Here is a 23,520-nt window from a genome sequence, read left to right on the forward strand (position 1 = left end):
CCAGGTCCCCCACACTCTGACTGAAGTGAAGTTTCTGTGAGCTGTTACACGTCACTGATATGATATGATAACCCCTCTTTGGATTTTACTGCCTCATATTATTTTGATATGAATATTGTTAATTTTAGACTTTTTCGTACTATTGTGTAAAAGCAGTTGCTTGAAAAATGGATCAATGGACCTCAAGTATACATTTATTGACTGTATGCAAAGAGGAACGACTTAGTAGACGGGACATGGACAAAGAAGTCAAAGGTTACTAGCATATAATTAAATCCATTTTTCTCAAAAGTGGTTTCTGTCATTTTAAGTAGTTCTTATCATGCTGGTCAACTGGTCTTTTTTTAGTTTTAGTGTGTTATTATAATATATATTTAATGCTATAAAAACAGGCCGAGAAGTCATGATTGACCACTGAGAGTGACTAACGATCTGTCGAGCTCATATATGTATCAGCGGGACTTTGATACTGCAGCTCCAAACCACAATGACCACTGGGAATCAAATGGTGACCAAACTGCAAGATGGTGGAAGGAGTATCAGGGATATGTTGGCTTCATTTCACGGGAAGGAGTGGAGACGTGTCATCCATTTTTATATACCCTCTATGCTCTCACCCTACTATTATTAGCCTATAGCTAAGTTAAGCTAAGTAACTACATGGAGCCACTAATTCAGGCCTTTTCTCTTGAGACCCTCACAGCCCATTCTGGGATTTGAAGGTAATGGTGAAGTGAAACTAAAGCTGAAACAGTGAATACCACAGATATTTGTATATGCGTCAAGGAACTCCTTTTTCCTGATATGAATTTACTAATAGACTCCTGCAAGAAAACTGGTGGCTCAACCGAGTTTAAAAAAGGAAACAAGTGAAGAAGGGAAGAATTAAAAATACTCCCTTGGTCAAACATTCATTGCTTATGTGTCATTCCCTGGTCTCCAATTTGGGGCAGTCACTGGTTCCAACTAGTTTTCAGCCTTTGAATGGAGTGTGTCTGTGTGTGTGTGTGTGTGTGTGTGTGTGCGTGTGTGTGTGTGTGTGTGTGTGTGTGTGTGCTTACAAGAGCAAGGAACCAGGGCAGCCCACTTTACTGGCAAGGAGACTGTGGTGAGGGAGAGAGCACAGCCAGGTTTACCATTACCAGTGTATTAAATATGGACGGCAGAAGACATCGCTTATTCTTACCCACTTCCTGAACTCTCCTATAACTATGAAGTATAGTATATAGACGCATACAATATAATTCTGATCATTTATGAGTTCCTTGCTTTTTTAATGCACTTTGTTACTTGTATTGAAAAGTGCTATACAATTAAAATTTGTACAATTATTATCATCGAAGAAAGCTAAATTTATTTAATTTATACAAAAGCTATAGTACAAAAGGTTATTATAGTGTTTCTCAACTTGGGTATTTTTGGTTACAATGTTTAGCCCTTCTGTTACGGGTCATACTAAAGAACCAGGTGTGCTTAAGCTTTGTTTTGTTATCTGTCTTGTGAGTTTGACACAGAACAAATATGTTTCTGTTTCAATTAGGGACCCACCAATCCAATCCACTTGATCAGTATCAGGGCCAACACTGATGTTCACTGATCCCCTGATTAAGTGGATTGGGTATTGGCCCGACGTGATCTGCAAATAAACAGGGTTACTTTGTCATTGTCATTATAAAAGTCAATATCTCCACTATCAGTTCCAATCATTAATTCACAGCAGACTGTGGAGACTTCGTAGTGCCACAGAAGTCAGTAGTCTTGTGTTGCCTTCCATTACAAAATAATCTCAACGTCTTCAACATGGTGTGTTACACAGATTTTAGAGCTCTCACAGTAGAATCCAGGAGCACTGAACTGTGGCATGTTTCTGTTACAGGGTTTTCTGCATGTTTTTTAATAAATTATTAAATCAAATCAAACAGTTACTTGACTTAACATAAGCATGTTAGAGTGTATAATGCATCAGAAATGTGTATGTGTCACTGTTGTTTCTAAGCGACCAAACAGTTCCTTTTCCTATTAAGATGATATTATTGTGATTTTACACACAGCAATTGGAGGAGGTATGCACTTCTGGAGCTTCTGTGGGAGTCAAGCACCTATGGGGGCACAGCTCTAAGCTAAGAACTAAGAACATGTGATTGATAGGTTCCAACTACAGCCTTCTTAATCCTGGCAGGGTACTACAGTAGTTTTGCCCCTGAGTTTGCTCAAGTTTTCCAACAAACCTTGCTGTTAGCTAATAACAAACGATAATGGGTTGGGTTGCTCTCAGTCAACAGGGGCCCAATCAGTCTTTGACAGCTCAAACAGTGCACTAACAGAGGCCCTAATCCTTGCTTACCCTGTATTTGAAAGTCGTTTGTTCTATATATAGATGCTAAGCACCAACATTTGGGAAATGTAATGTAACCAGGTCCAGGAAGGTAAAGAGTTGTGCTAGTTGGAGCTTAAATCCCAAAGAATACAACAATGCAAACTACATTCATTTCATATTGGAACCACTAGAACTAAAATTGGCAAATACGAAGAATTTTGGAGACTATTTGGAGTCAGGCATTCTTGGATGACAGAGAGAACCGTGCCGCTCCAGAACAGAGTAAATACTTAGTGGCTGAACAACATGCCCAACTACAATCAAACAGAATTATTCGAAAAAGATTGGCTGCCCTGCTCATTTCAAATTAGATCAGGGCCTAAATCTTTAATATAACTTAATAAAACAGTTCTGTAGTCTTTCTAGGATGGCTCAAGGTAGGAGTACCCCATATCGCCTTGTAAGAAATGGCCGAGTTGAAAGGATGAACCAGATCCAGTTAAATATACTCCATGCCCTCAAGTTAAATAAATTGAATGGGTGGCCTTGGAAACCTGGTCTGTTCCTTTGTAGCCCATGTATGGATAAAACCCTACACTCCCAGTGGATGTTGCATTAGGGTTTGTGCAGGAAAAGCCAAATTGGGGTTTGGTAAGCTGGGTCCATGATCATTATCAAAAATTGTCCAATGCTTATGGTTTAACTCATTTTTGAAATGACACGAACAGCTGAATAAACAAAAAAACCCATTGAACAAAAAGGAGAAACTGCCTTAAACTTTGCCCAGATAGGAGATCTGGGCAAAGGGGTTGAGAAGCCGCCCTACAGGCAAGTGAGCATAATCATAAGGAAAATGTCTGAGCTGCACTATGCTCCTGGCCTCAACTTGTCCTCCTGAGAAGAGGATGCAATCTGGAAGTACTATAAGCACACTATAGAATGTAATTGTGTACTCAGATCAAACCCCCAGTGAATTTTTAAAGAAAGTCAAAGTCTGTAAATAGCTGTAATTTTTGCTGGGATTTTCTTAAGGAATATGAAATGAGTCGGAAATGTTTACCAATTGCATGATGTGTCACAAAAGCCGGACAGCTTTCTAATTCTCCTGATGTCTCAGAAAATTACAAAATGAGGACAAACTTAGTGTTAGACAATAAGGCTTTTTGTACATTTACAGATACAGAGCAAACAGAAGGAGAGGGCTCAGAAAAAAATCATCAAACCAGTAGGACTATCTGGTAGCCTTAAAAGCGCCAACATTAGCTGCCTTACCAATTCAATTAGTCAGTTTCCAAGTTACCTCGACAGTCCAGCCAATACTTATGCAAGTGTTTGTGTTAATTGCACACAGTAGGGCCCCAAAAGACATGGACCCTGAAAACCCCCAGGTTGTAATCAGTAAAAAGGCAACAGGTATGTGGTGCAAGTGTCCTAAAGAAAAGAGAGGGGGATATTACAGAGAGGGCCGAGTGTGGAGTGGTGAGGAACCATCCAGAACTTTTAGGCGACCCCCACTAAACCCACAGACCAGACGAATCAGCCACCACAGGAACCTGAAAGGCAGCGGCCTGGTTGGCGTGAATACTTGTCATTACCATCCAGAAAAAAATGGCTGTTGTTGCCTTTTCTCCAGCAGATGTGGAGCATTGCAGAGAAAGGGCTGTGGCAACCGCAGTGCAAGAGGAGCTAGAAGCTATTGGCGTGGCAATGGAGGCCACAGAGGACAATAGATGTGCCGATGGTTTCACTCACTGAGTTACAGAATCTTGTTTTAGCTTGGTAGACATTGTAAGACTATTAGATATTGCAGTTGTCTGTTACTGCTTGAGATTTTCTGATAATAACCTTTTAAATCATACTTGTAGTCCTGGTTTTAACTCTACTTTGCTCAACCCTGATTTTAATAACTTGTTTTTTCCCTACACAGTGCATGCGTGGACAGCCTATCAAGTTATGCTCTATATGTTCTTATTCAACATATAAATTATGGTAATTTAAGAGGAAAATACTATTCAAAAATGATGGCCTGCTCAAAACATAAATATAAAAAGGATTTAAGGCAACGTTGTGCCAGTTTTCTCAAAGGAGTTATGATATTTGTGGAATTTCAAATAGCACTTGTGTAAGAACCCTGTGGAAACAGCAAATACAGAAGGAGCAGCCATAGCTTTAGTAACAAATTAAATAGATTTAGTGCCCCTACATGTGTTATTAGCCCCAGTTCACCAGCAAATTTGTTTAACTCATGCCAAAATTAATATCAAAGAAGTACAACACATTTGAACACTGAGAGTGAGTGAGGCTCATTAGAGCGTGCTCGCGTCAACAGAGGATTAAAAGTAAGGGGCAGAAAAAGTGAGAAATGACTCTGGCATCGAGGTAATTTATAAATAAAGGAGTCATCAATAAGTATCTTAGCATATGTGAATAATGCATGTGGCCATTTCCCGTAGCCTGAGGCAGGAGGTATTATTACACCATCAGATCAACCAAGGTAATAAATTGGAGTGGAGAGGGGGTGTAGGTAAGGCTGGGGAGATTATGCACCCTCAATCCTATCATGCCTCAATTCCCCCAACACACAAATACAGTATACACACACACTAACAGACATGTAGACTTGAATATATGCAGAGAGAGTAACCTTTTGGTTAGACATTCGGCCTCATCCATGACCAACTTCAGCTGACATATGGTCTGAACAGAGTACAGTGTAATGCCAAGTGTCACTGGGTTAATGTATATCCTTGTTTAAAGAATCGGCTAATCTGGTGCTAGTGTGTCATATAAAATGTCTCTTGTTTAGACGAAATCTAAATTATTGCGTGACATGACACTATCCAGGAAAACAGCTTTTAATTTACTTACTTTTCAGACCTAATGAAACACAAACTTAATTTTCACATCTATACTTATTATCCTTTATAGGGTTGTGGAGTAGGTTGAAGCTAATCCCAGCTGACCTTGGGTGAGATGGGGGGGGGGAATACACCCTGAAGAGGTAGCCAGGGAATAACAAGGCCAGCACACAGAAACAACCTTTCAGGCTCTCAATCACAACGACCGACAATTTAGACTCCAATTACCCATTCTCCAATCTGGTGTTTTCGGACTGTGAAAGCCCACAAAAAAAACCAAACACGTTCACTCCACACATTTACTATCGTTACACTGTGCAGCCCCTAATTTTTGATATGTCAGTGGCTTTGGGAGACTGTACTTGGGCATGTTGGTGCTTTTAGCTAATTGCTAACGTCAACGTGTTAACTTGCTGACATGCTCGGGTGCAATTTTCACCATGTTGGTTGAGTTTGACGGTCATTCGTTTTGAACTTATTCATTCATAGAATCTGGCAGAATTTAATTCACCATGTGCATGACATGAATGTCTGAACCAAGTTTCATTGCAATCCACCAAATACGCTATATGTAAAGTCAGGTGATCAGCAAAGTCAACAGCTTCCCAGCTCTGTCTATATAGCGATATGAATGAATGTATAAATATCATAGGAATCCATTAAACTATTGTTTGTATAGTCCCGAACAAAGTGGAGGCTAACTAATAGACCAACATTGGGCATCTGTAGAATGGATAATGAATCCGTTTGCAAAACCAACTCAGCATAAGGCTTTGCATCTTGATATATTAACATACAGTGTTCAGAGGAAGCCACGTAGAGTGGTACGAGTTAACACAAGCCACATTCATCCCTGCATCTGAGAGCAATGCGCAGGGAGGAATAGAAAGAATGAGTAGGGGCCAGAGATATGAAACATTCATTCACCTTGAATGACTTCCAGAGAGGGGAACAAATGAGGGAAGGTGAAGAGGAGAAAGAAATAAAACAGGCTCCTGAATGTTTGATTTCCTATGGCTGACCTTTGAAACACAATAGACAAGAGAAGCAAAAAGCAATGGTCATAACCTTCAGTAAAGTAAGAGGAAACAATTTGCTTCAGCACAAAATTCCCCAGGAGAGCCGCAGTGTAAACTCTGAACAGTTAAAGTATTGTCTGAGTTGCTGTCTAGCAATCTAAAGGTCTTGTTTGTTCAGGTCGGCAACATGACGAATCAGGCATTGCTTGAATGATAAAAATTCTGTCTGGGACTCAGAATCAGGTTTTCACACTTTCAACCTGGAACCTACATTTGATTAGCGACCCAGACGTTGTTGTAGTTTACTTAAAATCCAATTATGCACCAGGTTTGCACAGCTGATGAGAAGTCAGTGGTGGAGAGGCACAGATAAAGGGAGGGGAAATTCAGTAATGCGAAAGGTTAAAGGGCACCGACTGCAGCAAGGAGCAGATGCTGGAAGCTTCATATTACACCGCATCGCCGGCTGACCGGGATATCATCCATATACGACCTGTGCTGCCCTTTCTACTGACGGGAGCAGCGGGGAGGAGGGGGTGGTTGTGCAAGGCCGAGGCCGACGGGTGGGGTGATAGACAAATAGAGTGAAGGAGATCAGAGGTGGTGACAGGGGGAAGGACGGACGCTGGAGGAGGAGTGATGGAAGGCAAACAGGAGCATTAGTACCAAGTTGGTTAGAGAGGGGTTGGCGTCTGTTAGTGAAAGTGGGAAACAAGGTGATTACAGCCAGGGAGGTATAAAAGAGGACGGATCAGAGGGAGAAGCAGATTTTTGTTCCATTTCAAAGCACCGCAGGCGCTCCACTGCGATACCATCTTGACATTTCTCATCCCTCTTCATTTATCTCTCTCTGATCCCCACCTGTTCTCCTGCTCTGGTTCTATTCTCTCTGCGTATGCTTGAGTGTTTTCCACTTATTCTCTCCCCAAATCCTCCTTTCTTCTAAGAAAACTGCTCGCCTTCTGCTAGCTTGCCCTCCGAGTATCATGTGACATAAACAACTCTGTGAACGTGGCTCATCTTTTAATAGTAGCTGTCCTCGTTTTTCTTTTTTCCGCCCACTGTCTCAGCCCCCTCTATCGCTCCTTCTCGCCGTCTCTCCTCTTGTTCCTTGTCCGCACTACACCTTATGCTGCAGTAGCACAGTAACGTGCTGCAAGGTCATCCTCACCACAGCTACGACAGAAACCATGTTTAAAGCAGGGGTGAAGTAGATGATAGTGTCAGGTGGAGACTGATATCATGCAGAATGAACATTGATGTAGGTTTATCCAGTGCCATCTTTCATGTTCATACTGTTAGTGCTAATGACTGTGGGATTAATGTAGATATGACCTAAAATGAAGAGGAAATACCAGAATCTACCAGAAACTGTCTTGCACCAGTCTGGTTCTCATTTGACTAGTAGTGCCCCGACCCAGAAGCCTCCCTACAAATAAAAGTCTTACATTATCAAAAAGGGTTTTTACCTTATTTGATAAAATGATAAATCTCCAATGTAATGCTATCAGGTTCCACAGTATATACTCATTTTCTGTCATTTAGAACGGGGACAGACGATGGGATACAGATACCAAGGGAATGACGGCTGACTAACTGAGGAAGCAAGACTTTCATTGACAATAAATGCAGCAACAAAACAAAAGGTTTGCTGCTGATTTTCAAACATAAAGATATAAAACTTAGCTCTGTTGGTGTATTTTGCTCTTTCAGCAGACAACAGGGATCACTATTGAATACTTTATTATACATAACACAATATTCTATTTTCTGACTATTTAGGCTGCTGCTGCGGTATTGATGTATATCAAGTTACTGTGAAGCTAACATAAGCTTTTTCTCTGCTGCAATGTAGATTTTACATAGAGATGGGTGATACATCTTCACGTCCTCCCACTATCCAGAACTGAAGCCAAAGTGTCCCGGATACAAACGCGGCCATCTTGCACATTTGGAGCCAGGGTCTGCACAGCAGCGATTGGGGGATTTTAGTTTAGTATCAAAAAACTACCGTAACAAAACTTAATCTCAAAGAACTTCCTAAAAAGACAGAAACCATCATTCAGAAAGATGTATTTGACATGCACTTTGACTAGTTTGGTCCATGTCCCTTCTACTAACCTGGAGGAGTTGGTTTTGTGACATATGCTGCAACCATCTTTCAGGGCAATTGACACAATTCTGAGGAGCCATATATATGTATATATATATATATACATATATATAAAAAAACAGTGAAAAACAGTGCTTTTTCTTTGAAAAATAAGGACATTTCTAAGTGACCCCAAACTTTTGAACGGTAGTGTATATATACACTACCGTTCAAAAGTTTGGGGTCACTTAGAAATGTCCTTATTTTTCAAAGAAAAGCACTGTTTTTTTCAATGAAGATAACATTAAATTAATCAGAAATACACTGTTTACATTGTTAATGTGGTAAATTACTATTCTAGGTGGAAACATCTGGTTTTAATGAAATATCTACATAGGTATATAGAGGCCCATTTCCAGCAACCATCACTCCAGTGATCTAATGTTACATTGTGTTTGCTAATCGCCTTAGAAGACTAATGGATGATTAGAAAACCCTTGAAAACCCTTGTGCAATTATGTTAGCACAGCTGAAAACTGTTTAGCTGGTGAGAGGAGCTATACAACTGGCCGTCCTTTGAGCTAGCTGAGTATCTGGAGCATCACATTTGTGTGTTCCATTATTCTCTCAAAATGGCCAGAAAAATATAACTTTCATGTGAAACTCGCCAGTCTATTCTTGTTCTTAGAAATGAAGGCTATTCAATGCGAGAAATTGCGAAGAAACTGAACATTTACAACAAAGGTGTGAACTACTCCATTCAGAGAACAGCACAAACGGGCTCTAACCAGAGTAGAAAGAGAAGTGGGAGGCCCTGGTGCACAACTCAGCAAGAAGACAAGTACAGTGCTGTGAAAAAGTATTTGCCCACCTTCCAGATTTTTTATTTTTTGGTATATTTGTCACACTTAAATGATTCAGATCATCAAACAAATTTTAATATTACACAAAGATAACCCAAGTAAATACAAAATGCAGTTTTTAAATCATGATTTCACTTATTAAGGGAAACAAGCTATCCAAACCTACCTGGTCATTTGTGAAAAAGTAATTGCCCCATAAACCTAATAACTGGTTGTGCCACCTTTGGCGGCAACAACTGCAATCAAGCATTTGCGATAACTGGCAATAAGTCTTTCACATCGCTGTGGAGTAATTTTGGCCCACTCTTCTTTGCAGAATAGTTTTAATTCAGCCAAATTGTAGAGTTTTTTAGTATAAACGGCTTGTTTAAGGTCATGCCACAGCATCTCAATCGGATTTAAGTCCGGACCTTGACTAGGCCATTCCAAAACCTACCTGCTGGTATGTTTCGGATTATTGTCCTGCTGCATAACCCAAGTGTGCTTAAGCCTGAGGTCACAAACTGATGGCCGGACATTGTCCTTCAGGATTTTCAGGTAGAGAGCAGAATTCATGGTTCCATCAATTGTGGCAAGTCGTCCAGGTCTGAAGCTGCAAAGCAGCCCCAGACCATCACACTACCATCACCATGTTTCACTGTTGTTATGATGTTGTTTTTAATGAAATGCTGTGTTAGTTTTATGACCAGATGTGACGCGGCGCACATCTTCCAAAAGTTCATCTTTTGTTTCGTCAGTCCACAGAATATTTGTCTAAAAGTCTTGGGCATCATCAAGATGTTTTTTGCCAAATGTGAGACGAGCCTTTTGTGTTCTTTTTGGTCAGCAGTTGCTTTCGACTTGAAACTCTCCCATGGATGCCATTTTTTCCCAGTGTCTTTCTTATTGTTGAATCATGAAAACTGACTTTTACTTAGGCAAGTGAGGACTGCAGTTCCTTAGATGTTGTTCTTGGGTCTTTTATGACCTGCTGGATGAGTCGTCGATGTGCTATTGGAGTAATTTTGGAAGGCCAGCCACTCCTGGGAAGGTTCACCACTTCTCCAAGTCTTCTCCATTTGTGGATAATGGCTCTCACCGTGGTTCACTGAAGTCCCAAAACCTTAGAAATGGCTTTGAAACCCTTTCCAGACTGATACATGTCAATTACTTTTTTTCTCATCTGTTCTTGAATTTCTTTAGATTGCGGCATGATGTGTTGCTTTTTGAGATCTTTTAGCCTACTTCACTTTGTCAGACAGGTTCTATTTAAGTGATTTCTTTATTCAACAGGTCTGGCAGTAATCGGGCCTGGGTGTGGCTAGTGAAATTGAATTCAGCTTGCCAAAACATTTTGTTAATCACAATTCATTCATGATTTATCATGGGGGGCAATTACTTTTTCACATAGGGTCAGGTAGGTTTGGATAGCTTTTTTCCCTTAATAAATGAAATCCTCATTTAAAAACTGCATTTTATGTTTACTTGGGTTATCTTTGTCTAATATAAAAATTGGTTTAATGATCTGAAACATTTAAGTGTGACAAATATGCAGCAACATAAGAAACAAGGAAGGGGGCAAATACTTTTTCACAGCACTGTATATTAGAGTCTTTAGTTTGAGAAATAGACGCCTCAAAGGTCCTCAACTGGCAGCTTCTTTAAATGGTAGCCGCAAAACGCCAGTGTCAACGTCTACAGTGAAGAGGCGGCTCCGGGATGCTGGCCTTCTAGGCAGAGTGGCAAAGAAAAAGCCATATCTGAGACTGGCCAATAAAAAGAAAAGATTGATATGGGCAAAAGAACACAGACATTGGACAGAGGAAGATTGGAAAAAAGTGTTATGGACAGACGATTCAAAGTTTGAGGTGTTTGGATCAAACAGAAGAATATTTGTGAGACGCAGAACAGGTGAAAAGATGCTGGAAGAGTCCTGACGCCGTCTGTCCAGCATGGTGGAGGTCATTTGATGGTCTGGGGCTGCTTTGGTGCTGGTAAACTGGGAGATTTGTACAAGGTAAAAGGGATTTTAAATAAGGAAGGCTATCACTCCATTTTGCAACGCCATGCCATACCTTGTGGACAGCGCTTGATTGGAACCAATTTCCTCCTACAACAGGACAATGACCCAACGCACACCTCCGCATGATGCAAGAACTATTCAGTGAAGAAGCAGGCAGCTGGTAAGCTGTCTGTAATGGAGTGGCAAGTGCAGTCACCAGATCTCAACCCCATTGAGCTGTTGTGGGAGCAGCTTGACCGATTGGTACGCAAGAAGAGCCCATCAAGCCAATCCAACTTGTGGGAGGGGCTTCAGGATGCGTGGTGTGAAATTTCTACAGATTAATTCAACAAATTTACAGCTAGAAGGCCAAAGGTCTGCAATGATGTGATTGCTGCAAATGGAGCATTCTTTGACGAAAGCAAAGTTTGAAGAACCAAATTAATATTTCAAATAGAATCATTATTTCTCACCTTGTCAATGTCTTGACTATATTTTCTATTCATTTTGCAACTCATGTGATAAATAAAAGTGTGAGTTTTCATGCAAAACACGAAGTTGTCTGGGTGACCCTAAACTTTTGAACGGTAGTGTATATATATATACTATATAGTGTATGACTGCCATGGCGATATTTATTATTGCGTGCCATTCAGGTCATATTAACGTACAACTCCGGCATAAATGTTGAATAAACATGCAAAATTATTTGTGACGTAGAAGTATGATTCTTGTGCTACCTTGGGGCATGTGGCTTGCTGACATAATTAATACTATAACAATAAAGCCATATTCAAGATTTACATAGTACCCTCATTAATGACGGAGACATGGCTCATTAAGTCACATGACGGTGAATAATGGATGGTACTGTAGTGAAATATAATGCGTTTTAGTCGCCATAAATCTATGTATAACTGTGTAACAATAAAAACGTTCACTTTTTCTCTGCCAGCTTAAACTGCCTGGGAATCACTGACTGAAGGACACCTCCATGGCATTAATGAGCTCATACACCTTGCCGAGGGGACATCAGCATTAATAAGGCTCATGCATGAAGCCCGCTGAAGAAATGCTTGGTCCCTGCCTATGCAGGCTTGAGATTTGATCCGGCGGTCTTCGGCTGACTGCCGGTCATTCTGAAATGATACTCCTTTGAGATGCAGTTTCAACGGATTGTACCATCAGGGTAATATTAGACTTCATTCCGTTCCCCAGCTTGTGACACACACACACACAGACACACACACACACACACACACACACACACACACGCACTTAAGCATTGACCACAAACCATGAGACAACAGATCTGCATCATCTACAGAGGATACACAGCTACAGAGATATGAATGGAAGGTCAGCCGGTGCATTGATATTCAGGACGCAGGCACATGAGTAATATGTACGCATATGCACAACATCAACTATCTCCCTCGTGTGCTCGCAGGAGCCCACATTAACACACACTATCCACGACTCCCTCCTTCGGCTGTAAGACAAACAGAGGGGAGGGGAGACGGCGAGGGCAGTCAAGTGGCACGTGTGCAAGCTGTCGTCTGCACAGTGATATCAGTGTAAGTGTTTAAACAGCCTGACTTGCATAGAGATAGGGGGGGTGGCAGTTATAGCACAAACCTACGTGAATAGGGGTGTGAGATAATACGTTTTTAACAACATAGTTACCCGTACTGTGCACGTGCGCCAACATTTTGTTTGTCTCTACAGCTACTTTTATGTTCACTGCAGCGTGGCTGGCTGTGGTGGTGCCGGTGTGGTGTAATGCAGTGGCGGAGACGGGGGTGTCATTGAGTTCATGGACATAAACCAACCCACTGCCAGACCAGTCTGCTCCTCTCAGGAATAGCAATGGAGGTGGTGCGTGTATGAGAATGTGTGTGGTGTGGGTGTGTATGAGAATGTGTGTGGTGTGTTTGTGTATGAGAATGTGTGTGGTGTGTTTGTGTGCGGATGGGACGGAAGATCGAAAAAAAAGGCTGGAAAACAGCAAAGATGAGAGGGAGAGTGAGTGGCACAGACAGACAGGGTAAGACATAAACAGTGAGTAATAGAAAGGAGAGGTCCGAGGGATGTAGATGTATGGAATGGGTTGTACGGAGGCAAGTGGAAAAAATAGTCCCCTGTGTAATTACCACCACTGCATGTGGCATTTCGAGCAGAGGGATCCTTATCAGTCATAACAATTGGCAAACACACACCCACACACATATACACAGTGTGCAAAGTCGTTCTACTTTTGTGTCTCTTGCTCTCACACACAGACAGTGGTGTAGACAATCTTAAAAAAACAAGAGAGGGGAACTGCAGACTTACAGACAGGTAGGCTGAGGAGAGGAACAGGTGTCATGGCCTCAGATAGACAGACGGGAGATATTCAGCGTATAATGAGATGGGAGCAGAGTGGGAGAGGGAGAGGTTTCACAGATACCATAACTACAGGGAAGATAAGAATAATTTATGGGAAACTTTGGCAGTGGAAAATCCTCAACAGGAGAAAAAGCGCGACCATCGCTGGATTGAAGCTTAAAAGCTCAATAGCCAAATTAGTGAATAGATAAAGATGATGCGGTCTTTTGTGGATTTTTTTTCCCGGTCCGCAGTCTGGTATTTTTGATCAAATCAAGAAATGCCAAAGGAATGGATGCTCCCTCAGAAAGGAAATCATTTATTTTCCAAATCGGAACCACACACTCACACTTATCGAAACGCAGGATCCCCGAGTTGACGTCAGAGCAACGTTTGCGCAAACAATGGGATAATCTGTACTCTTCAGATGTCTATGACTCGTGATTCAGTTTGACACCTTAATCTGTGGAAAACAGAGAGGGCGCCTCCGTGCAGCCAACTGTATTTACTACAGATTACATCTTCCCTTAGTGTCCATTATTCAAGTGACAGCTTTGCACACTGCAGGAAAAAACAGCAATCATACACCAGTGACTGACTCACTGTGATTTTTGCCACTCGCCAAATGGCCTCGTAGGACCCCCCCCCCCCCCAAACCATTTGTCGGAGTGACCATCTATCTGCAAGTTCTATGAGCTGTGGTGAGTTTCTGAAGGCTTGGGACTCGAAAGTCCGTTCCACTCACAGTCTGCCGCCGCCACCTTGATCGGAGCTCACCCGATTTTTGTTTTTTATCTTGATAATTGAATCATGTAAATCCGGGTAAGGGTGCGCTCATGTCATCAGGCACACACACACACACACACAGAAATTGTCTCACACAAACACTGTCGCTCATCTGTATTCGACATGCTGGCCTGTGGCTGCTGAGGAGAGCAGGGAGATGACATCACTTCTAAAGGACAGATTAGTTGAGGGATGAAACGCGAAGGTGGGGGTGGAACCGAACAAGAGCCCAAATTCAGAAAAAACTATTAAATTCCTAGGTTTTTTTTTCTCCTCGTAAAATTAACAGTCGTTTGCAGGTAGCCGAGTATTCCCTCCCACTCACTCCGTTAGAGTCTTTTGCTTCTCTCACATAGCCAGAGTCGTGTGTGCTGAGAAATTAAGTATGTATCTGAGTGCCTCTGTGCGCTCGCTGTTCTATACTCTAATGACCTTGTAGATCTGCCTGCTCTGATCTGCAGAGAAGATTTTTTTTTTTTTTTTTTTTTTTTGCATCAACCCACTGAGAGTCAGACACCGAGAGAGAAACACGGAGTGAGCCATAAAGAGGCAGAGAGCTGCAGGGAGAGAGAGACAAAGACAGAGAGGGTAGAGGAAGTAAAACAGAGAAGAAGAGAGGAAGACGTGGTTGAGATCGGTGGGTGAGAAGAGGGCGTGTACCCAAAATAACAGAAAATAAAGATAGACGCATTGTTACAGCATCTGCTCGGAGTTTGGTAAATAATAAAAATCACGTGAGAATTCAAACATGATCATCGATATTGTTCAAAATAAACAGGTAAATACAATTCAGGGTTTCCTCTGTGATACGTATGATAGTAGGTGGGGCCCTATCAGTATTCAGGCAACATGGCGTCCTCCATTCAAAATGACTTTTCTTTCAGTTTTCTGTCTCACTCCGTGTTACAATTACAATCAGGTTTTTTTAACCCTGCAAAGGAACCAACATAAAGTTGTCTCTGTCCCCTGTTTAATGACACACACACGTTTCAGCTTACAGCCCTTCACAAATCCATCATGTACAGCTGTTGTTCAGAGCCAATCACCAGCCAACATCACTCTCATCCAGCATATAACAGCATATTTTTTACTATATAATATAAAGCAACTTTATCCAAATTATTTTCTTTTCGTATGTTTTCTTTACACATTTCATGTTTCGTGCTGGGTTGTGTGTTGGTGGCGCAGACAGCTTGAATGAAGTGGGAAGTCAATTTTGTCCTGAGGGCGACAGAAGTGTAAACACCAGTGGTAGCGTCATTATACAGGAGGAGTGTGCGGCTGTTCATGTGTGTGAGTAGGTGTGTGTGTGTGTGTGTTTTCATTCATTCATCCATAGACACGAGTGCATATTTAGCTTTAGTGTTAACAGTAGGAGCCACACAACAGGGATTTCACTGAAGTCAAAGAGAGAGAGACAGAGTGTACTCTGCCAAAGGAGGGTATGTGTGTCAGTGTGTGTGTGTCTGTGTGCAGGAGTGTGTGTGCATCTGTGTGTGCGTGTGCGTGTGTGTGTGAACTATTCTGCGGAACATTAAACACTAGTGTTCCCATTCTTAGGTCTGTACAGCTCTTTTCCACATTAAAACTGTCCCGCCTCAAACTACCGAACATTAACAATCAAGCACGGTGACCATCTGAATATGTACACACACTCACACACAAGCACACACACACACACACACACTTTACTTACAAACAGACAGTTACGCCAACATGCATCCTCACAATATCAAGATGGTGAATAGAAAATTCCAAATGCGAGGACAAAACAACAACAAAAAAAGAATCAGTGATAACTCAGTGTGTCTTTAGTCCAAACACACACACTCACACACACACACACACACACACACACACAGTAAACAGACTTACTGTATCTCTGCGAGGACTCATCTGACTGCTGCTGAGGGGAGAACGGAAAGTGAAAACCTCATGCTTGCTTCACGGCACTCCTCTCTTTCACTCCCTTCATCACTGCCCCCTCCTCCCTCCTTTTTTCCTTTGCTTTCTCCCTCCCCTGCCTCGTTTCCTTCCTCCTCCTTCTCCTCCTCTTCCTCTTCCTCCTCCCTCTCTTCCTCCTTCCCTCCCCAGCGTCTCGCTCCTTCTCTCTCTCTCCCTCCTTCCCACTTGGCAGAGCCCTGACTGTATTCAGATACACCAGCCTCCATATAAGGCAGCACAGCTAAACATGTCACACATAATTTATCCACAGCAGGCTGCGAGTTCACCTTTCACAGCTCACGCTTGGATCGTATGCAAAAGAGGGAGGAGAGGGCAACGCAGGGGAACTAAACTCAGACAAACTTCTACTGTCAACTGCCACGTTCCCACAATTTCACACTCGGCGAGAGTGTGTGCGCACCTGCGTGCACGTGTGTATGTTAACAAATGCCGACAATCAGACCGTGAACAATGCTCCTGGAGACCAAAAAATGCAATTCACCTGCACGGTTCCAACAACACCCTCCTCTCCTCCTCCCAGTCCCTCCACCATCTGTATCTGCAGGCAGTAAATCTCATACAGATGCTGTTTACGGGACCTGTCCACCTGCACCGCCCCCCCTGTTCTCTTTACCTCTTTTCTGCTCACTTTATACACGCTGCTACCTCTACAGAGCAAGACTGACAAGAGCAGACAGAAGGATAAAGCAAGGGAAATTTAAAGAAGGGTAAAACAGAAACACAGATCCAAAGGAAGGGAGGTAAACCATTTGGTTTGGGATTGAAGCAGGGAAGAGCAGCGAGCTGGAGTGCAAGAAGGGAAAGATAAAAATAATAGGTTGTCTAATAAGACGCCGTCCAGAGAGGTGTCTGGTTGCAGCAGTAAGAATCTGCACAATTCCCTGTCATCATGTGAGAGGTTCTGTTTAATCAAAGACACGCCTGCTGACCTCTCTGCTGCCTCTTCTGTTTCCCTTGTTGGAGTTGCTTTTTTTTTTCAATTTCCAACTTTTATCTTGCACTTGAAATGAGAAAAATCACAGAAAGGCAGCATGCAGATAGCAGCGGTGTGGTGGTGAAGCCAAAGCAAAAGGAATCATCAGAGAGTAGCAGTGCTAGCCGATAGCTTCCTCCTCCCTCCTCCACAGCTTCAGTCCACTCACAGGACAGCAAGAGTCACAGCTCTGTTGCCATGGTGTCTAACTCCATCAAACACTACGTCAGGTGCATGTGTGTCTATAGGAGCATGTGTGAGTGCATGGTGGGGGCGTTGTGGGTTTGTGGAGGTGTGTGTGTGTGTCGGGTGGGTGTTACCAAGTGACTCAGAGCCACATCACCGACCCGGCCGCAATATATCAGGGTGCTCTGAATTTATTGCTGCGTGTGTGTGTGTGTGTGCGTGTGTGTGTGTGTGTGTGTGTGTGTGTGTGTGTGTGTGTGTTGTGTGTGTGGGGAGTAGGGGAACAAGTTGATTGAGCTGCAGCCTGCTCTCAAAAGCACCTATGATGGATCTCTGTGCTAATGTTTAGCTCCAGCTTCTATAAATATTTATCACTTCATTCATGGAGGCAAAGCAACACACTACCATAATATGGACTTTAGATTTTTCGCAGGTCACTGATCTGTGCCCAAAAAAGGTTCTGCAGCCGTCTTCCTGAGTTACGCTGAGGTGGGAAAAGGATGCGGTGACTCCGGGTGTGCAGACCTTGTATTGTTATTGTATAGAGCACATTTGGAGTCTGGAAAAACAAAAGCCTGCACAGTGTGCCAGAGTTACCGACTGGAAATATGTTTCAGCTGCCGCATTTAGAGCATCAATGTCAGATCCAGATTTAGAATCTTCCTCATGGACACTTGAGTAAGTCCAACATTTGCCAAAATAGTGAAACCACATGGTAAGAATACTGACTTTCAAAATTGTACCTTGGCCACTTGGGGGCAGAGGGAACATGCAGGAAGCAACATTGTTTTATCACCCTCTAAAGTTGTTGTCCCAGTTTCTTATTTGCAGGTAACGACCGACATTATCATTCATTTGGAGCCCTGCCTCTTGTGACTTGGCAAAAAGAAGTCCATTACTCCCTCGCCTTTTACCTCTAGTTTGGTCTCCACCAACCCCAGGATAGAACTTCTGGTTCTTAAGCTGCTAAATCCTCCACAATGCTCACCAGCTCGTCACTTGATGTGTTTGTCTGCCTTTGTTGAAGGATGGGAAGGGCGCAGTTGGTTTTCATGATTTTTCACATATAAACTGTGAAGGCGGGAGTCAACAGGCAAGACACCAAGTTTTGACAACTTTTAAATGAACATTAAGTTTTGAATAGCAATCTGATGTGAAGTCTGAACCACAACAAGGCCGTTGTGGGTCAGACATCTCCTGGTTCAGCAAAGCTCAAGGACCAATTCAAGAAATATATGAGTTTGGTTTGACTCTGGTATTTCTCTGTCTGCGGGGGATTGCCTGTCTCTGCATTAAACTGAATAATGTTGCAGTATTTTAGCCGTCAAATCCGACGTCATGGCAAGTAACTAAAATGCGATAAAAAATACCTTATCTAATTGCAGTTATTGCTTGAGTCTTAATCCAAGTCATCAGTGCTCAAGTCCAAAAAGTACAGAAAATCCGGACTCAAGTCTGGGATTCGGACTTGACTCTCACTAAAGTCTGACTATGTTAATTATTGTACATTTATTTGTATTTACTGTGGAACAATTTATTGTATTCAAGAGTTCTAAATTTACATAATCTGAATCTGCAAATTACTTATTTTTAACTGAAAAAGTGAAGTACAAGTAGTGCTACAAGTACTAAAATAACATGATCAATACTTAAGTACTGCAGAATTTTACTTAAGATCTGTACTGCAATTTCAGATAATTTAATGCAAGCTAAGGTTCCTGTTCACTGCTCTGCTGATGTCAGTGAAAGCAGAAAGGAAGGAAAAGGACTTTTAAGGCACGGATTACCAACACACCCATCATCGCTCTCATTCTGATCGAACAACCCAAGGTCACAGATCCAGGATCATGTGTCCCTTGTGCCCCAGATCATTAAAGACGGGAATTGCGAAAAGAAATTAGAAGAAAAGAAAAAGACTCAGGAGCAGTTGGACAAGCAGATCTGGATCCATAAATCATCTGTGATCCTAGCTGTTAAGCAAAGGCAACGCTGGACAGAGAGCAGAGGAATATATTGGAAAACGTCTAGGATCTTACCCAATTGAAAATCCTGCAGGGTGACCCTGCTGTAAGTCTGAGAGGATTTCAACACTTCATCACAGACCTCTGCTCTATTGTGGAGTCTCTCAGGTCAAATCATTAAACCAATAATCTTCAAACAACATCGTTTTTTTAGGTCTGTTCAATCTGTACGACCTTGCAGAGCCTCTTCGCCTTTCTCTTCAGTCTGAACACTTCTCTGTTCGGGCACCGACATATTCAGGGGCCCCCGGGATGTGACCTCCTTGGAAAATGTTTGAATCTGTCAATTCAGGCCTCTATAACAGACCAGTGGTGGAATAAATGAATAACCATTGTTGAAAAAACCTTCCCTATTGAAAAACTTCTGTTCTGCAGAGCCCTGCTGGATCTAATCTTGTGATCTCTTTGTGCCAACATTAAAAACCATCCACTTACAGTATCTCTCTGCTTCATCTCGAGCTCACTGAAACACACACACACACACTCTCGAGAACACAGTATGTACTCAGAAGACCACATCCAGTGAACACAGTATTATCAGGCAGCTTTGAGTCTCCTGAACACCAACACAGGGTTATTACAGAGAGGAGGATATAGATGCTGCTGTCACATCGGCGTCTGACGGATCAGGTGACGATACACATAGCGGCTAATGGTGAGTTAATCAAAGCAGCCATAATGAAAAAAGAGGAGACTCTCCATTCAAAATGTTGACAGGTGGAATTCTGAAGGGAGAGAACAGATGTCTACTAAAAGGAGACAAACTGAATATTCAAAAGAGTTTGTTTTTTTCTCTGTCTGATCTGCATTATGGCTTTCTTTTGCATTTTCATTTCCCCACGCCATGAAAGCTCTTTTTATCCCCTGTTACAGCATATACAACTATCCACGTCAACATTATACACACTGTCAAGAGATGGAAGGCTACAAGTACAACAGGCTGACAGCTGCTTAGAGACGTTCGTGTGATGAGGGCTGATGTGAATAGGGTTACCTTGAGCTGTGTTTCATTTAAAGGGATTTTTAGATAATACAACTTGTGTTTTCCTGTCTTCTTCAGCAATCAGCTTGTACATCTGACATTTATATCACGTCTTTTAGGAATTAGGAGCAAGTTTAGAAATCACAAGCTTTATTTCACAACCTGTTTCTCACCCTGAGCCTTAATGTTGACCTCCTGCTTTATTTCCACATGACAAAGTGTTGAAACATGTTTTCAGAACACGGGACTAGACATTTCTCAAATGAGTCCTGAGGAAATAAAGAGTGTCTTCCCTATAAGTCAACCACAGTTGTGTGTCTGGGTTTTTTCTGGCGCAACGCATATGATCACAAGCCTCAATGACTGTTAAACCACAAAATGACCCATAATAGTGGAGCCATGCTTTTACCCTTCTATCAAGTTGAGCTACTGTCATGTCACATACAAATAGTAACCTCAAAAACAACCTTTGTTTTCCTCATAATTGTTGTGTTATGGAGCCAGTTACTGAATATTTAATTTCCATAAAAATAAAAAAAATCAGTGTTTGCACTTATAAAGGTCTAACTTAAAATGGTCTGATTGGTTTAATTGGTTTTTCATTGGGCTTACATTTGAATTGCCATAATTAGTATTGCCTTTGTGGTACATGTCACTTAAAATTCACTGGATTTGACGCAATTAAATATTAAATCAAAATTCCACATAATGTGTAATTCCTGACTTTTGAGGATTTTTGTAACTACTCAAAACAATCATACTGTAAACATGCTGGACTGTAGCCACTGCACATGAAAAGGTCTAAACAGAATGACAGAGTGAACTGGAGAAGTTATCCCTTCAAATGCAAAAAAGCAGAAGGAGAAAATAACAAGTGACACAGATATTCCACAGATGCATATGAGCTATTTCAAATCTCCTCTCTAAGATATATCCTCAATTTGGAAAAACCTTAAACAATATTTCCTAGAAAGAAAAAAACAACAACACATCATCGTTCACTATAGCAACAGGCAGGGAAGTTGTCGGAATTACAACGTGTCAAATATTAATGACACCCTGTCGTTTGTACAGAGCAGAACTCCCCCCGCTCCTCTCAAGAGACAGAAAGACAGAAAGACAGATCGTCTCGTAAAGCCAGGAGCCGTCCACTCGGTCAGAGAAACGCCGTCTTACCTGCCTGGTTGTCTGTGTGTGTCTCTGTGTGTGTGTGTGTGTGTGCTCACACACAGTCCCCACGAGCAGGAACTGATGAATCTACACGACTTCAGCCCTGCAGCGTGCAGTGCATTATGGGGTTTCAGTCTCTCTCTCGTCCTCTCTCCCTCATTCCCTCCCCTCTCTTTCTCTCTACTATGTCTCTCCCCCCTCTCTCTCTCTCTTCCTCCTTCTGTTGGCACAGTGTTGGAGGGGGATGTCCTCGCGCCCTGTCTGGAGAGAGGAGGGTGAACTCACACACATTCTGTCCACACACACACACACACACACACACACACACACACACACACACACACACTCACTCACTGCAGAAGTGAGCCTCATGATGACGACTGCCGCCACTCTGGTTGCCCCTAGCAACAGCCTCTCTCTCTCTCTCTCTCTCTCTCTCTCTCTCTCTCTCTCTCTCTCTCTCTCTCTCTCTCTCTCTCTCTCTCTCTCTCTCTCTCTCTCTCTCTCTCTCTCTCTCTCTCTCTCTCTCTCTCTCTCTCTCTCTCTCTCTCTCTCAGTGTGATCTGTTTAAATAGTGAAATGAGTGGTACAAAACAAAATGTTTCACAAACCAATGTGCTCATATTTCTTCTCTTTGACATTTACATTAAGCCCGAGCTAAAAGACTAACACTGAGATACACTGAGGGGAGACTGATGTGATCACGTGATTGATAACTGTTGCCTCTGCCTTCTGAGATAAAGGATGTCGGGGGTGTCGTTAACAGGAATAGAGACGGACACAGACACTGAGTGTGTGTACACAGCTATGTGCCAGTGGGTGTGGGTGTGTATGTGTATTTGGAGGTTCCTGGAAACAGGCTGTAGTTCCTGTTTGTGGTTTCTTTCCTTTCCTCCCGTGCTATTGCCAGTGCATGGGGGTCTGCAGCCGCTTGATAACACACATTCCAGTCACAATACCAACAAGGGGAAGTACAGCTGGACTGACCAATTGAGTCTCGTGAGTGTGCATGGAAGGCGTGCTCGGATAGACTAACCAGGGCACTCGGCGGGCTAATTATTCGAATTTGCACGACTATTCACCTTCCTGGAGGTCACATGATATTCTGAACGATAATTGGAGCTCAATGGGTCATCAAGACAGGGAGGGCGAAGAAGAGAGGGAAAGAGAGGGATGAGCACTGTTGTGAAGGAGGGAGACGGAGGGGGAGGCCGCAAAGGATACGAGCCCTCCTCTCCACCGTCTCCCATGGTGACAGAGTGGGTGGATGGCTGTGGCCGTCCTTCAGGCCCAGTACATCACAGCTCACAGCTGAGTCCTGCACCCTGCACAGGCCACCTCTGACACTCCAAAACATGTCCATGTTCAGTCATCACGATCGAGGCAAGTGATGCCGCTTGAGCATGAACTAACCTGGGTGGTCAGACCAGTTAAGAAGGAAAACAAAACTACATTTCCTGCAGATTGTTCTCAGTCTTCCAGTAGCCATGGGAACAGGTAGGAACCAGGATTCACCGAGCAATGATTGTTGAAATTCTTGCTAGGATGATTTAATCATCTCGGCTTGAGGAGAGAAAGGTATAGACATAGTGGGAGGCAACAGGTGGTAGTGAGTGCGAATGTGCCAGGATACGTGCGCTTGTTTGTCTATATGTAGGCCCACAATTCGTACAAGCTCTACTTTCCTCTTAGTAAGTTGAAGCTAGTCCTCCGGGCGGTCAGGAGGAGAGAGGAAAACTGCATTAAATCAAGAAAAAGTGGCTTTTCCGAACCATATTGTGCCTTCTGAAAGAAACATATATCTGAATGAGACGGCAAAATCACAGACCGCTCATGAGGCCGGACTAATGAAGGGTCCTCGAGTGTGAGGGACACTGAATAACCTGCTCTGATTTTAAAGTCAAAGGGATTTGTCTGCTCTTTGGGACTAATGGCACCAG

At 42.6% G+C, this 23,520-nt stretch overlaps 1 protein-coding gene across 3 annotated transcripts in view; it reads right to left on the reverse strand.

The window, feature by feature from the left end:
• Positions 1 to 21,789, reverse strand: part of LOC128440200 (muscleblind-like protein 1) — a 68,292-nt gene extending 46,503 nt beyond the window's left edge. For 2 of the 3 annotated variants that reach the window (XM_053422839.1, XM_053422837.1), the window contains exon 1: positions 16,159 to 16,390. The gene's annotated coding sequence lies outside the window, so the exon portion shown is untranslated. Of the gene's footprint in view, positions 1 to 16,158; positions 16,391 to 21,586 lie in introns of those variants that run through there. The other variant, XM_053422838.1, reaches the window with a different exon arrangement.
• Positions 21,790 to 23,520: the final 1,731 nt, after the last annotated feature.

Source organism: Pleuronectes platessa, chromosome 5 (genome assembly GCF_947347685.1).
Source record: "Pleuronectes platessa chromosome 5, fPlePla1.1, whole genome shotgun sequence".
In the NCBI taxonomy this organism is placed as follows: Eukaryota; Metazoa; Chordata; class Actinopteri; order Pleuronectiformes; family Pleuronectidae; genus Pleuronectes; species Pleuronectes platessa.